Raw genomic sequence first — 17025 nt, forward strand, 5'->3', positions numbered from 1 at the left:
AGAGAGAGAGAAGGTCAGAGAGAGAGAGAGAGAGTGAGACAGGGAGAGAGTGGGACACAGAGAGAGGGGCAGAGAGAAAGAGGGACACAGAGAGTGATGGACACAGAGAGAGTGAGGGACACAGTGAGACAGAGGGACAGAAAGAGAGGGACAGAGAGAGAGGGACACAGAGAGAGTGATGGACACACGGAGAGAGGGAGGGACACAGAGAGAGGGAGGGACAGAGAGAGTGAGGGACAGAGAGAGAGAGAAGGCAGAGAGTGATTGAGACAGGGAGAGAGTGGGACACAGTGTGAGTGTGGGACCCAGAAAGACTGAGGGACAGATAGAGAAGGACAGGGACAGAGAGAGAAAGACAGAGAGAGGGACACTGAGAGGAGGAGACAGACAGAGAGAGAGAGAGGGACTTGACAGAGAAAGAGAGATATTGAGAGAGTGAGACACACAGAGAGGGACACAGACAGAGAGAGAGGTACACAGAGAGAGTGACGGACAGAGAGAGAGACACAGAGAGACATGGGGACAGAGATAGAGAGAGAGAGAGAGAGAGGGACAGAGACAGAGAGAGATCGAGAAAGAGAGGGATACAGTCAGAGTGACAGACAGAGAGAGAGTGAGGGCACAGAGAGAGAGGGTCACAGTGAAAGTTACAGACCCAGAGAGTGCGGGACACACAGAGAGTGGGGACACAGAGAGAATGGGGGACACAGAATGAGTGAGGGACATTGAAAGAGTGACGGACACAGAGAGAATGGGGGACACAGAGAGAGTGAGGGACACAGAGAGAGTGACGGACACAGAGAGAGTGGGGGACACAGAGAGAGTGAGGGACACAGAGAGAGAGAGAGGGACACACAGAGGGAGTGAGGGACACCGAGAGGGAGAGGGATGCAGAGAGGGAGAGTGACTCAGAGACAGAGAGGGACCTAGAGAGAGAGGGACAGAGAGAGAGAGCGAGTTACAGATAGAGAGGGGGACACAGAGAGAGGGGGACACTGAGAGAGAGGGGTGCACAAAGAGAGAAAGGAACACACAGAGAGAGGGACACAGAGAGTGATGGACACAGAGAGAGTGAGGGACACAGTGAGAGAGAGGGACAGGGAGAAAGGGCGGGACACAGAACGAGTGAGGGACAGAGAGAGAGAGGGACACAGAGAGAGAGAAGGGCAGAGAGAGAGTGAGGGACACAGTGAGAGAGAGGGACAGGGAGAAAGGGCGGGACACAGAACGAGTGAGGGACAGAGAGAGAGAGGGACACAGAGAGAGAGAAGGGCAGAGAGAGAGTGAGACAGGGAGAGAGTGGGACACTGAGAGAGAGGGGGGCAGAGAGAGAGAGTGGCACAGAGAGAGAGAGGGACACAGAGAGTGAGGGACACATAGAGAGAGAGGGACACCGAGAGAGTGATAGACAGAGAGAGAGAGGGTCACAGAGAGAGTTACAGACAAAAAGAGAGTGGGGGACTTGGAGAGTGAGGGACACAGACATAGTGACGGACACAGAGAGAGTGACGGACACAGAGAGAGTGGGGGACACAGAGAGAGTGAGGGACACAGAGAGTGAAGAGGGAGGCAGAGGGGGAGAGGGACGCAGAGACAGAGGGGGATGCAGCGAGAGAGGGACAGAGAGAGAGAGGGACAGAGGGAGAGGGGGACACAGAGAGAGGGGGCACAGAAAGATTGAGGGACAGAGAGAGAGAGGGAAACAGAGTGAGAGAGGGACAGGGAGGGAGAAGGGCAGAGAGAGTGAGACAAGGAGAGAGTGGGACACAGAGAGAGGGGGCAGAGAGAAAGAGCGACAAAGAGAGTGATGAACACAGAGAGAGTGATGGACACACAGAGAGAGGGAGGGACACAGAGAGAGTGAGAGACAGAGAGAGTGAGGGACAGAGAGAGAGAGAAGGCAGAGAGTGAGTGAGACAGGGAGAGAGTGGGACACAGTGTGAGTGTGGGACCCAGAAAGACTGAGGGACCGATAGAGAAGGACAGGGACAGAGAGAGAAAGACAGAGAGAGGGACACTGAGAGGAGGAGACAGACAGAGAGAGAGAGAGGGACTTGACAGAGAAAGAGAGATATTGAGAGAGTGAGACACACAGAGAGGGACACAGACAGAGAGAGTGGGACACAGAGAGAGTGACGGACAGAGAGAGAGACGCAGAGAGAGATGGGCACAGAGAGAGAGAGAGAGACAGAGACAGAGACAGAGAGAGATCGAGAAAGAGAGGGATACAGAGAGAGTGACAGACAGAGAGAGAGAGAGGGTCACAGAGAGAGTGGGGGACACAGAGTGAGTGAGGGACACAGAGAGAGTGACGGACACAGAGAGAGTGGGGGACACTTAGAGAGTGAGGGACACAGAGAGAGTGACGGACACAGAGAGAGTGGGGGACACAGAGAGAGTGATTGACACAGAGGGAGAGGGAGGGACATAGAAAGAGTGAAGGGCAGAGAGAGAGAAGGGCAGATAGAGAGTGAGACAGGGAGAGAGTGGGACACTGAGAGATAGGGGGCAGAGAGAGAGAGGAGCACAGAGAGAGAGGGTCACAGAGATGAGGGACACATAGAGAGAGAGGGACACAGAGAGAGTGATAGACACAGATAGAGTGAGCGAAACAGTGAGAGTGAGAGGGACAGAGAGAGAGAGGGTCAAAGATAGAGGGACACAGAGCGAGTGATGGAAAGAGAGAGAGAGAGGGTCACAGAGAGAGTTACAGACCAAGAGAGAGTGCGGGACACACAGAGAGTGAGGGACACAGAGATAGTGACGGACACAGAGAGAGTGACGGACACAGAGAGAGTGGGGGACACAGAGAGATTGAGGGACAAAGAGAGAGAGAGGAACACACAGAGAGAGTGAGGGACACAGAGAGGAAGAGGGATGCAGAGAGGGACTGGGACGCAGAGACAGAGAGGGACGCAGCGAGAGAGGGACACAGAGAGAGAGGGGACAGAGAGCAAGGGGGACACAGAGAGAGAGCGGGACAATGAGACAGACGGAGCACAGAAAGAGTGAGGGACAGAGAGATAGAGAGAGACACAGAGAGAGAGAGGGGGACAGAGAGAGAGAAGAGCAGAGAGAGAGTGAGACAGGGCGAGAGTTGGACACTGAGAGAGGGGGGCAGAGAGAGAGGGACACAGAGAGTGATGGACACAGAGAGAGTGAGGGGCACAGTGAGAGAGAGGGACAGAGAGAGAGAGGGAGGGCCACAGAGAGAGTGAGGGACAGAGAGAGTGAGGGGCAGAGAGAGAGAGTAGGGCAGAGAGTGAGTGAGACAGGGAGAGAGTGGAACACAGAGTGAGTGTGGGACCCAGAGAGACTGAGGGACAGAGAGAGAAGGACAGGGAGAGAGAGAGAGAGAGAAAGACATGGAGATGGACACAGAGAGGAAGAGACAGACAGAGAGAGAGAGCCGGACAGGACAGAGAAAGAGAGATATTGAGAGAGTGAGACACACAGAGAGGGACACAGACAGATAGAGAGGGACACAGAGAGAGTGACGGACAGAGAGAGAGAGAGACAGAGAGAGAGGGGGGGACAGAGAGAGTGAGGGACACAGAGAGAGAGAGGGACAGGGACAGAGAGAGATCGCGAGAGATGGACACAGAGAGAGAGCGACACAGAGAGAGTGATAGACACAGAGAGAGTGGGGGACACACAGAGAGTGAGAGAAACAGAGAGAGTGGGGGACACAGAGAGAGAGGGACACAGAGAGAGAGGGACAGAGAGAGAGTGAGGGACACACACAGAGAGATGGAAAGGTACAGAGAAAGAGGGACACAGAGAGAGAGGGAGAGTGACAGAGAGAGAGAGTGACACAGAAAGAGGGAGAGAGGCAGAGTGGAAGGGACACAGAGAGAGTGACAGACACAGAGAGAGTGAGGGTCACAGAGAGAGTGAGGGACACAGAGAGAGAGTGGGACACAGTTAGATAGAGGGACAGAGAGAGAGAGGGACAGAGAGAGGGACACAGAGTATGATGGACACAGAGAGAGTGAGGGACACATAGAGAGAGAGGGACACAGAGCAAGAGGGACAGAGAGAGGGGGACACAGAGAGAGTGATAGACACAGAGAGAGAGGCAGGGACACAGAGAGAGTGAGGGACAAAGAGACAGAGAGGGCCACAGAGAGAGAGGGACAGAGAGAGGGATGGACACAGAGAGAGTGATGGACAGAGACAGAGAGAGTGGGGGACACACAGAGATAGGGACACAGAGAGAGTGAGGGACAGAGAGACTGAAGGATGCAGAGAGAGGTACAGGGAGGGGGCAGAGGGACAGAGGGAGAGAGAGGGAAAGAGAGAGAGGGATAGAGAGAGAGGTACAGAGAGGCAGAGAGACTGAGAGAGAGGGGCATAGAGAGAGAAAGAGAGAGAGGGACAGAGAGAGAGGTACAGAGAGACACAGAGAGAGAGGGGGACAGAGAGTGAAAGGGAGAGAGTGGGACACAGAGAGAGTGTGGGACACAGATAGTGAGATAGCGACAGGGACAGAAAGAGAGAAAGGCAGAGTGAGAGAGGGAAACAGAGAGGGAGAGAGGGATAGGGAGGGAGAGAGGGGCAAAGAGAGAGAGGGACAGGGACAGAGAGAGATTGAGAGAGACACACACACAGAGGGACACAGACACTGAGAGAGAGAGACATAGAGAGAGTGTCGGACAGAGAAAGATACAGCGAGAGAGGGGGGGACAGAGAGAGGGAGGGACACAGAGAGAGAGAGTGGGACAGGGACAGAGAGAGATCGGGAGAGAGGGACACAGAGAGAGAGAGCGACACAGAGAGAGTGATAGACACAGAGAGAGTTGGGGACACAGAGAGAGTGAGAGACACAGAGAGTGTGGGGGACACAGAGAGAGATGGACAGAGAGAGAGAGGGACAGAGAGAGAGTGAGGGACACGGAGAGAGAAAGGGACAGGTACAGAGAGAGAGGGACACACAGAGAGAGAGAGGGATACAGAGAGAGAGATATCGAGAGAGAGCAATACAGAGAGAGTGACAGACAGAGAGAGAGGCACAGAGAGAGAGAGAGAGGGAGACAGAGAGGGAGGGACACGGAGAGAGTGACAGATACAGAGAGAGTGGGGGACACAGAGAGAGAGGGACACAAAAAGGGAGAGAGGAACACAGAGAGGGAGAGTGACGCAGAGAGGGAGAGGGACGCAGAGAGAGGGACGCAGAGAGAGCGGGATAGAGAGAAGAGGGGACACAGAGAGAGAGGGTGACAACTGAGAGAGAGACGGACACAGAGAGAGAGAGAGAGGGACACAGAAAGAGGGACAAAGTGAGAGTGATGAACACAGAGAAAGAAACAGAGGGACAGAGAGAGAGAGAAGGATACAGAGAGGGTGATGGACACAGTGAGAGAGGGAGTGACGCTGGTAGAGTGAGAGACACAGAGAGAGAGGGACAGAAAGAGAGAGAGAGGGACACAGAGAGAGTAAGGAATAGAGAGACCGAGGGACAGAGAGACTGAGGGACGCAGAGAGAGAGAGAGAGGGCCGGTGGGAGATAGAGGGAAAGAGAGAGATGGACAGAGAGAGAGGTTCAGAGAGGCAGAGAGAGAGAGAGGGACAGAGAGTGAAAGGGAGAGAGTGGGACACACAGAGAGTGTGGAACACAGAGAGAGAGGGACACAGAGAGAGTGAGGGACACAGATAGTGAGATAGGGACAGGGACAGAAAGAGAAAAGGACAGAGTGAGAGAGGGACACAGAGAGGGAGAGAGGGATAGGGAGGGAGAGAGGGGCAGAGACAGAGAGGGACAGGGACAGAGAGAGATTGAGAGAGACACACACAGAGAGGGACACAGAGACTGAAAGAGAGACACAGAGAGAATGACGGACAGAGAGAGAGACACACAGAGAGAGAGAGGCACACGGAGAGAGGTGGACAGAGAAAGAGACAGAGAGAGAGGGACACAGAGAGAGTGTGAGGGAAAGGGACAGAGACAGAGAGAGATTGGGAGAGAGGGACACAGAGAGTGAGCGACACAGAGAGAGTGAGAGACACAGAAAGAGTGAGGTACACACAGAGAGAGCGACAGGGACAGAGACAGATCGAGAGAGAGGGATATAGACAGAGTGACAGACACAGAGAGGCAGGGACACAGAGAGAGTGACAGACACAGAGAGGGTGGAACTCAGAGAGAGTGAGGGACACAGAAAGGGAGAGAGGAACACAGAGAGGGAGAGGGACGCAGAGAGGGACAGGGACGCAGAGAGAGCCGGACAGAGAGAGGGGGGACACATAATGAGAGGGGTACAACTGAGAGAGAGAGGGACACAGAGAGAGAGGGACACAGAGAGAAGGACACAGAGAGAGTGATGAACAGAGAGAGAGAGAGAGAGACAGAGAGAGAGAGAAGGACCCAGAGAGAGCGATGGACACAGTGAGAGAGGGAGGGACGCTGATAGAGTGAGAGACACAGAGAGAGAGGGACAAACAGAGAGAGAGGGACACAGAGAGAGTGAGGAATAGATAGATCGGGTCAGAGAGACTGTGGGACATAGAGAGAGAGAGGTGCAGAGAGGGGTACAGTGAGACAGAGAGAGGGGGGGAGAGAGAGAGACAGACAGACAGAGAGAGGGATAAAGAGAGCGGTACAGAGAGACAGAGAGAGGGATAGAGAGAGAAAGAGAGAGAGGGGCAGAGAGAGAGTGAGGGACACAGAAGGAGAGAGAAGGGGGGAGAGAGAGAGTGAGACAGGGAGAGAGTGGGACAAAGAGAGTGTGGGACACAGAGAGAGTAAGGGACAGAGAGAGAGAGGGACAGGGACAGAGAGAAAGAGAGAAAGACAGAGAGAGGGACACAGAGAGAAAGAGATTGACAGAGAGAGAGAGAGAGAAAGACAGGGACAGAGTCAGAGAAAGTTTGAGAGCGTGAGACACGCAGAGAGGCACAGAGACAGAGAGAGAGGGACAAAGAGAGGGACGGACATAGAGAGACACAGAGAGATGGGGACAGAGAGAGAGGGACGGAGAGAGTGACAGACAGAGAGAGTGAGGGACACAGAGGGGGAGAGGGGTGCAGAGAGGGAGAGGGACCCAGAGACAGAGAAGGACGCAGAGAGAGAGGGACACAGAGAGAGAGAGGGACACACAGAGAGTGATGGACACAGAGAGAGGGAGGGACACAGAGAGAATGAGGGACAGAGAGAGAGAGAGAGGGACACAGAACGAGAGAGGGACACAGAGAGGGTGAGGGACAGAGAGAGACTGATGGACGCAGAGAGAACGGGGCAGACAGGGGTGCAGAGAGACAAATGGAGCGAGAGGGAAAGAGAGAGTGAGGGACAGAGAAAGAGAGGGACACCGAGAGAGTGAGGGACAGAGAGACTAAGGGACTCAGAGGGAGAGGGGCAGAGAGGGGGACAGAGAGACAGAGGGAGAAAGAGGGAAAGAGAAAGGGACAGAGAGAGGGACAGAGAGAGGGACAGAGAGAGGGAGGGACACAGAGAGAGTGAGGGACAGAGAGAGGAAGGGGGGACACACAGAGAGAGGGACACAGAGACAGTGAGGGACAGAGACACTGGGGGAAGCAGAGAGAGACGGGGGACAAAGAGACAGAGGGAGAGAGGGATAGAGAGAGAGAGATACTGAGAGACAGAGAGAGGAACAGAGATAGAAAGAGAGAGAGGGTCAGAGACAGTGAGAGAGGGACAGGGACAGAACGAGAGAAAGACAGATTGAGACAGGGAAACAGAGAGGCAGAGAAGGATAGAGAGAGAGAGAGAGGGACAGAGGGACAGAGAGAGGGGAACAGGGACAGAGAGAGATTGAGAGAGACACACACACAGATGGACTGAGACACTGAGAGAAGGACACAGAGACAGTGACGGACAGAGAGAGACACAGAGAGAGAGAGAGAGAGGCGCACACGGAGTGAGGGGGACAGAGAAAGAGACACAGAGAGAGACGGGGACAGAGAGAGAGGGGCAGAGAGAGAGAGGGACAGGGACAGAAAGAAAGCGAGAGAGGGATACAGAAAGAGTGACAGATAGAGAGAGAGTGAGGGACAGAGAGAGGGACACAGAGAGAGAGGGACAGAGAGGGAGTGAGGGACACAGAGAGAGAGAGACAGGGACAGAGAGAGGGGGGGACACAGAGCGAGAGAGAGGGACAGGGACAGAGAGAGATCGAGAAAGAGGGATACAGAGAGAGTGAGCGGGAGCAAGAGAAGGAGGGATACAGAGAGAGTGACAGACACAGCGAGACTGGGGGACACAGTGAGAGGGACAGAGAAAGGGAGGGACACAGAGAGAGAGGGACACAGAGAGAGAGGGACAGAGAGAGAGTGAGGTTCACAGAGAGAGAGGGACAGGTACAGAGAGAAAGGGACACAGAGAGAGAGAGGGACAGGGACAGAGAGAGATAGAGAGAGATACAAAGAGAGTGACAGACAGAGAGAGAGCGGGATAGAGAGAGAGGTACAGAGAGACAGAGAGAGGGAGGGAGAGAGAAAGAGAGAGAGGGACAGAGAGAGAGAGTGAGGGACACAGAGCGAGAGAGAAGGGCAGAGAGAGAGAGAGTGAGACAGGGAGAGAGTGGGACACAGGGAGAGTGTGGGGCACAGAGAGAGTGAGGGACAGAGAGAGAGGGGGACAAGGACAGAGAGAAACAGAGAAAGACAGAGAGAAGGACACAGAGAGGAAGAGGGGGACAGAGAGAGAGAGAGAGGGACCGGGACAGAGACGGAGAGAGATTGAGAGAGTGAGACACACAGAGAGGAACAGAGACAGAGAGAGAGGGACACAGAGAGGGACGGACAGAGAGAGACACAGAGAGATTGGGACAGAGAGAGGGAGAGAGAGAGAGAGAGACAGAGACAGAGACAGAGACAGATCGACAGAGAGGGATACAGAAAGAGTGACAGACAGAGAGAGAGTGAGGGACACAGAGAGAAAGAGGTTCACAGAGAGAGTTACAGACCCAGAGAGAGTAGGTGAAACACAGAGAGTGAGCGACACAGAGAGAGTAACGAACACAGAGAGAGTGAGGGACACAGAGAGGGAGTGGGATGCAGAGAGGGAGAGGGACGCAGAGGCAGAGAGGGACGCAGAGAGAGGGGGACAGAGAGAGAGAGGTGGACAGAGAGAGAGGGGGAACACAGCGAGAGAGGGGGACACTGACAGAAAGTGGGGCACAGCGAGAGAGAGGGACACATAGAGAGTTTGGGACACAGAGAGAGTGAGGGACAGAGAGAGACTGAGGCACGCAGAGAGAACGAGGCAGATAGGGGAGCAGAGAGACAAATGGAGAGAGAGGGAAAGAGGGAGAGGGACAGAGAGAGAGAGGAACAGAGAGAGAGTGAGGGACAGAGAGACTGAGGGACTCAGAGAGAGAGGGACAGAGAGGGGGACAGAGAGACAGAGGGAGAAAGAGGGAATGAGAGAGAGGGATAGAGAGAGGGACAGAGAGAGGGAGGGACACAGAGAGAGTGAGGGAGAGAGAAAGGGAGGGGGGACACACACAGAGAGGGACACAGAGAGAGTGAGGGACAGAGAGACTGAGGGACGCAGAGTGAGAGGGACAGAGAGGGGGACAGAGAGAGAGGGATAGAGAGAGAGGTACACAGAGACAGAGAGACTGAGGGAGAGGGGTATAGAGAGAGAGAGAGAGAGAGAGAGGCAGAGAGAGAGAGGTACAGAGAGACAGAGAGAGAGAGACGGGGACAGAGAGTGAGAGAGACAGGAACAGAGAGAGATTGAGAGAGACACACACAGTGAGGGACACAGACACTGAGCGAAGGACACACAGAGAGAGACACACAGAGAGAGAGAGAGACACGGAGAGAGGGGGACAGAGAAAGAGACAGAGAGAGGGGAGGACAGAGTGAGTGAGGGACAGAGAGACTGAGGAACGCACAGAAAAAGAGAGGTATAGAGGGGTACAGAGAGACAGAGAGAGAGAGGGCGGGGAGAGAGAGAGACAGAGAGAGAGAGAGAGGGATAGAGAGAGAGGTACAGAGAGACAGCGAGAGAGACAGAGAGAGAAAGAGAGAGAGGGACAGAGGCAGTGAGAGAGGGACAGGGATAGAAAGAGAGAAAGATAGAATGAGATAGGGAAACAGAGAGGCAGAGTGGGATAGAGAGGGAGAGACACACACAGAGGGACACAGGCATTGAGAGAAGGACACAGAGACAGTGACTGACAAAGAGAGAGAGAGAGATAGAGAGGTAGAGGCACACGGAGAGAGGGGGAGAGAGAAAGAGACACAGAGAGAGACGGGGACAGAGAGAGAGGGACAGTGAGAGAGGACAGGGACAGAGAGAAATCGAGAGAGAGGGATACAGAGAGAGTGACAGACAGAGAGAGAGTGAGGGACAGAGAGTGAGGGACACAGAGAGAAAGAGGGACACAGACAGAGGGACACAATGAGAGAGGGACAGAGAGGGAGTGGGGTACACAGAGCGAGAGAGAGGGACACGTACAGAGAGAGAGGGACACAGAGAGAGAGGGGGACAGGGACAGAGACATATCGAGAGTGAGGGATACAGAGAAAGTGACAGACAGAGAGAGAGAGGGACAGAGAGAGAGAGTGGGAGACAGAGAGGGAGGGACACAGAGAGAGTGACAGACACAGAGAGTGTGGGGGACACAGAGAGAGTGAGAGACACAGACAGTGCGACGGACACAGAGAGAGAGGGACATAGAGAGAGGGCAGAGAGAGAGAGTGAGGGACACACAGATAGAGAGAGGGACAGGTACAGAGAAGGAGGGACACAGAGAGAGTGACACACTCAGAGATGGTGGGTGACACAGAGAGAGTGAGGGACACAGAGAGAGAGGGACACAGAAAGGGAGAGGGGAACACAGAGAGGGAGAGGGACGCAGAGAGGGAGAGGGACACAGAGAGAGAGGGACAGAGAGGGGGGACACAAAATGAGAGGGGGACAACTGAGAGAGAGAGAGGGACAGAGAGAGAGAGAGAGATGGACACAGAGAGAAGGACACAGAGAGTGATGAGCACAGAGAGAGAGAGCGGGACAGAGAGAGAGAAGGACACAGAGAGAGTAATGGACACAGTGAGAGAGGGAGGGACGCTGGTAGAGTGAGAGACACAGAGAGAGAGTGGGACAAAGAGAGAGAGGGACACAGAGAGAGTGAGGAATAGAGAGACCGAGGGACAGAGAGACTGAGAGACGCAAAGAGAGAGAGATACAGAGAGTGGTACAGAGAGACGGGGGGGGGGGGGGGGGGAGAGAGAGAGAGACAGACAGACAGACAGACAGACAGACAGAGAGAGAAAGAGAGAGAGGGACAGAGAGAGAGTGAGGGACACAGAGAGAGAGAGAAGGGCAGAGAGAGAGTGAGACAGGGAGAGAGTGGGACACAGAGAGAGGGAGGGACACAGAGAGAATGAGGGACAGAGAGAGACTGAGGGACGCAGAGAGAACGGGGCAGAGAGGGGGGCAGAGAGACAAATGGAGAGAGAGTGAAAGAGAGCGAGGGACAGAGAGAGAGAGAAGGACAGAGAGAGAGAGAGGACAGAAAGTGAGTGATGGACACACAGAGAGAGGGAGGGAAACAGAAAAAGTGAGGGACAGAGAGAGAGAGTGAGGGACAGAGAGACTGAGGGAGGCAGAGAGAACGGGGCAGAGAGGGGGCAGAGAGACAAATGGAGAGAGAGTGAAAGAGAGCGAGGGACAGAGAGAGAGAGAGGGACAGAGAGAGAGAGAGGACAGTGAGTGAGTGATGGACACAGAGAGAGAGGGAGGGACACAGAGAAAGTGAGGGACAGAGAGAGAGAGAGAGAGAGGGACACACAGAGAGAGGGACATAGAGAGAGTGAGGGACAGAGAGAGGGGGGACACGGAGAAAGAGGTGGACACTGAGCGAGAGAGGGACACACACAGAGAGAGAGAGAGGGACAGAGAGGGTTACAGAGAGACAAAGAGAGAGGGGGAGATAGAGACAGACAGACAGACAGACAGACAGATAGAGAGAGAGGTACAGAGAGAGGGACAAGAGAGAGAGGGGACCCAGAGAGAGGGACGGACAAAGAGAGTGAGGGACAGAGAGAGTGGGATAGAGAGCGAGGTACAGAGAGACAGAGAGACTGAGAGAGAGGGGGATAGAGAGAGAAAGAGAGAGAGGGACAGAGAGAGAGGTACAGAGAGACAGAGAGACAGAGACGGGGACAGAGCATGAATGGAAGAGAGAGGGACAGAGAGAGATAGAGACAGGGAGACAGTGGGACACAGCGTGAGAGAGAAACACAGAGTGAGAGGCACAGTGAGAGAGCGAGGGACACAGAGAGTGAGAGAGCGACAGGGACAGAAAGAGAGAAGGACAGAGTGAGAGAGAGGGATAGAGAGAGAGAGCGGGATAGAGAGAGAGAGAGGGACAGGGACAGAGAGAGATTGAGAGAGACACACACAGAGAGGGGCATAGACACTGAGAGAAGGACACAGAGAGAGTGACGGACACAGAGAGAGAGAGAGACAGAGCGAGAGAGAGAGGCACACGGAGAGAGGGGGACAGAGAAAGAGACAGAGAGAGAGGGGGACAGAGAGAGAGGGACAGAGAGAGAGAGGGAAGGGACAGAGAGAGATGGAGAGTGAGGGATACAGAGAGAGTGACAGACAGAGAGAAAGTGTGGGACAGAGAAAGAGGGACATAGAGAGAAAGAGGGACACAGAGAGAGTGAGAGGCACAGAGAGAGTGAGGGACGCAGAGAGAGTGAGGGACACAGAGAGTGTGAGGGACACAGAGAGAAAGGGTCTCAGAGAGAGAGGGACAGAGAGAGAGTGAGAGACACACACACACAGAGGGACAGGGCCAGAGAGAGAGGGGCACAGAGAGAGCGAGAGGGACAGGGACAGAGAGGGATCGAGAGAGAGGGATACAGAGAGCGTGACAGACAGAGTGAGAGAGAGAGAGGGACACACAGAGAGAGAGGTAGACAGAGAGGGACGGACACACAGAGAGTGACAGACACAGAGAGAGTGGGGGACAGAAGAGAGTGAGGGACGCAGAGAGAGGGGGGACACTGAGAGAGAGGGGGCACAGAGAGAGTGAGAGACACAGTGAGAGAGAGGGAAACAGAGAGAGGGGCAGAGAGAGAGAGGGATAGAGAGAGAGAGAGAGAGTAATAGACACAGAGAGAGTGTGGGACACATAGAGTGAGAGGGACACAGAGAGAGTGATGGACACAGAGAGTGAGGGACACAGTGAGAGAGAGGGTTACAGAGAGAGAGGGAAAGAGAGAGAGAGGGATAGAGAGAGAGGGACACAGAGAGAGTGATGGACACAGAGAGAGGGGCAGGGACACAGAGAGAGTGAGGGACAGAGAGAGAGGGACACAGAGAGTGTGTGGGACAGAGAGACTGAGAGACGCAGGGAGAGAGGGACAGAAAGGGTGACAGAGAGAGGGACAGAGAGAGGGACAGAGAGATTGAGGGACAGAGAGAGGGAGGGACAGAGAGAGAGAGACAGCGACACAGAGAGAGTGAGAGACATAGAGAGAGTGGGGGACACAGAGAGTGGGGGGACACAGAGAGTGCCGGGAAAAAGAGAGTGAGGTACACAGAGAGAGAGAGGGACAGGGACAGAGAGAGATCGAGAGAGGGATACAGAGAGAGAGAGGGACAGGGACAGAGAGAGATCGAGAGAGAGTGATGCAGAGAGAGTGACAGAGAGAGGGACACAGAGAGAGAGAGTGAGAGAGAGGGAGGGACACAGAGAGAGAGGAACAGAGAGAGAGTGAGGGAAACAGAGAGTGAGAGAGGGAAAAGGACAGAAAGAGAGAAAGACAGAGTGAGAGTGGGACACAGAGAGGGGGAGAGGGATAGGGAGGGAAAGAGGGAAAGAGAGAGAGAGGGACAGGAACAGAGTGAGATTGAGAGAGACACACACAGAGAGGGACACAGACACTGAGAGAGGGACACAGAGAGAGTGACGGACAGAGAGAGAGACAGAGAGAGAGAGAGGCACACGGAGAGAGGGGGAAAGAGAAAGAGACACAGAGAGAGAGGGGGGACAGAGAGAGAGAGGGACACAGAGAGAGAGAGAGAGGGACAGGGACAGGGACAGAGAGAGATCGAGAGAGAGGGATACGGAGAGAGTGAAAGACAGAGGGAGAGTGAGGGACAGAGAGATAGGGACAGAGAGAGAGAGCGAAATAGAGAGAGTGAGAGACACAGAGAGTGGGGGACACAGAGAGAGTGGGGACACAGAGAGTGTGAGGGGCACAGAGAGAGAGGGACCCAGGGAGAGAGGGACAGAGAGAGAGAGTGAGGGACACAGAGAGAAAGAGAGGGACAGGGACAGACAGAGATCGAGGGAGAGGGATACAGAGAGAGTTACAGAGAGAGAGAGGGACACAGAGAGAGAGAGAGTGAGACAGAGAGGGAGGGACACAGAGAGAGTGACAGACACAGAGAGAGAGCGGGACACTGAGAGAGAGAGGGGCACAGAGAGTGAGGGACACAGAGAGAGTGAGGGAAACAGTGAGAGAGAGGGACAGAGCGAGAGAGTGGCAGAGAGAGAGGGATAGAGAGAGAGAGACACAGAGAGAGTGATGGACACCGAGAGAGAGGCAGGGACATAGAGAGAGTGAGGGACAGAGAGAGAGAGGGACAGAGAGAGAGGGACACAGAAAGAGTGAGGGACAGAGAGACTGAGGGACGCAGTGAGAGAGGGACAGAGAGGGGTACAGAGAGGCAGAGGGAGAGAGAGGGAGAGAGAGAGGGGCACAGAGAGGGAGGGACACAGACAGAGTGAGGGACAGAGAGAGAGGTGGGGACACAGAGAGAGAGGGACGCAGAGAGAGGGACAGAGAGGGGGACAGAGAGACAGAGGGGGAGAGAGAGGGAAAGAGAGAGAGTCTGAGAGAAAGGGATAGAGAGAGAGGTACAGAGAGACAGAGAGACTGAGAGAGAGGGGGATACATAGAGAAGAAGGCAGAGGGACCGAGAGAGAGGTACAGAGAGAGAGAGAGAGAGAGAGAGAGAGAGAGAAGGATAGAGATTGAAAGGGAGAGAGTGGGACATAGAGAGAGTGTGGGACCCAGAGAGAGAGGGACAGAGAGAGAGTGAGGGATAGGGAGGGAGAGAGGGACAGAGATAGAGAGGGACAGGGACAGAGAGAGATTGAGAGTGACACAAACAGAGAGGGACACAGACACTGAGAGAAGGACACAGCGAGAGTGACGGACCGAGAGAGAGAGACAGAGAGAGGGGGGGAGAGAGAAAGAGACACAGAGAGTGAGGGGGACAGAGAGAGAGGGACAGAGAGAGAGGGGGGGACAGGGACAGAAAGAGATTGAGAGAGAGGGATACAGAGACAGTGATAGCCAGAGGGAGAGTGAGGGACAGAGAGAGAGAGAGACAGACAGAGAGAGCGACACAGAGAGAGTTGGGGACACAGAGAGAGTTGGGGACACAGAGAGAGTGGGGGACACGGAGAGTGTGAGGGACACAGTGAGAGAGGGGGACAGGTACAGAGAGAGAGGGACAGAGAGAGAGAGAGGGACAGGGACAGAGAGAGATCGAGAGAGAGGGATACAGAGAGAGTGACAGACAGAGAGAGCGAGACTCAGAGAGAGAGAGGGAGACAGAGAGGGAATGACTCAGATAGAGTGACAGACACAGAGAGAGTGGGGAGCACAGAGAGAGTGAGGGACACAGAGAGAGAGTGACACAGAAAGGGGGTGAGGAACACAGAGAGGGAGAGGGACGCAGAGAGGGTGAGGGATTTATAGAGAGAGGGGGACGCAGATAGAGAGGGACAGAGGGGGGCACAGATAGAAAGGGGGACACTGAGAGAGAGAGGGACACAGAGAGAGAGTGTGACACAGAGGGAGGGACACGGAGAGCGTGATGCACACAGAGAGAAAGAGGGACAGAGAGAGAGAAGGACACAGAGAGAGAGGGAGTGACGCTGTGAGAGTGAAAGACACAGAGAGAGAGAGGGACACAGAGACAGTGAGGGATAGAGAGATCAAGGGACAGAGAGACTGAGTGACGCAGAGAGAGAGGGGGAAAGAGGGGTACAGAGAGACAGAGAGAGAGAGGAGGGAGAGAGAAAGACAGACAGACAGAAAGAAAGGGATAGATAGAGAGGTACAGTGAGACAGAGAGAGGGATAGAGAGAGGAAGAGAAAGACGGACAGAGAGAATGAGGGATACAGAGGGAGAGGAACACAGAGAGAGAGGGACAGGGACAGAGAGGGATTGAGAGAGACACACAGACAGAGGGCCATAGACAGGGAGAGAGGGACACAGAGAGAGTGACGGACAGAGAGAGACAGGCACACGGAGATAGGTGGACAGAGAAAGAGACACACAGAGAGGGGGGGGACAGAGAGAGAGGGGGGAACAGGTACAGAGAGAGATCGAGAGAGGTACACAGAGAGAGATCGAGAGAGAGAGTGATACAGAGAGAGTGACAGTCAGAGGGAGAGTGAGGGACAGAGAGAGGGACAGAGACAGCGAGCAACACAGAGAGAGTGAGAGACACAGAGAGAGTGGGGGACACAGAGAAAGTGGGGGACACAGAGGGTGTGAGGGACAGAGAGAGAGAGGGACAGAGAGAGTGAGGGACACAGAGAGAGAGAGAGACAGGGACAGAGAGAGAGGGACAGAGAGAGAGAGGGACAGGGACAGAGTGCGATCGAGAGAGTTGGATACAGAGAGAATGACGGACAGAGAGAAAGAGAGGGGGACGCAGAGAGAGAGAGAGAGGAAGACAGAGCGAGGGACACAGAGAGAGTGACAGACACAGAGAGAGTGGAGGACTCAGAGAGAGTGAGGTGATACAGAGAGAGAGGGTCACAGAAAAGGAGAAAGGAACACAGAGAGGGAGAGGGACGCAGAGAGGGAGAGGGACGCAGAGGGAGGGAGGGACACAGAGAGAGAGGGACAGAGAGAGGGGGACACAGAGAGAGAAGTGGACACTGGGAGAGAGAGGTACACAGAGAGAGAGAGGGACACAGAGACAGTGACGGACAGAGAGAGTGAGGGACACAGAGAGAGGGACAGAGAGAGAGAGGGACACGGAGAGACAGAGGGACAGAGACGGGTACAGA

Source organism: Chiloscyllium punctatum, chromosome 29, assembly GCF_047496795.1.
Source record: "Chiloscyllium punctatum isolate Juve2018m chromosome 29, sChiPun1.3, whole genome shotgun sequence".
Lineage (NCBI taxonomy): Eukaryota > Metazoa > Chordata > Chondrichthyes > Orectolobiformes > Hemiscylliidae > Chiloscyllium > Chiloscyllium punctatum.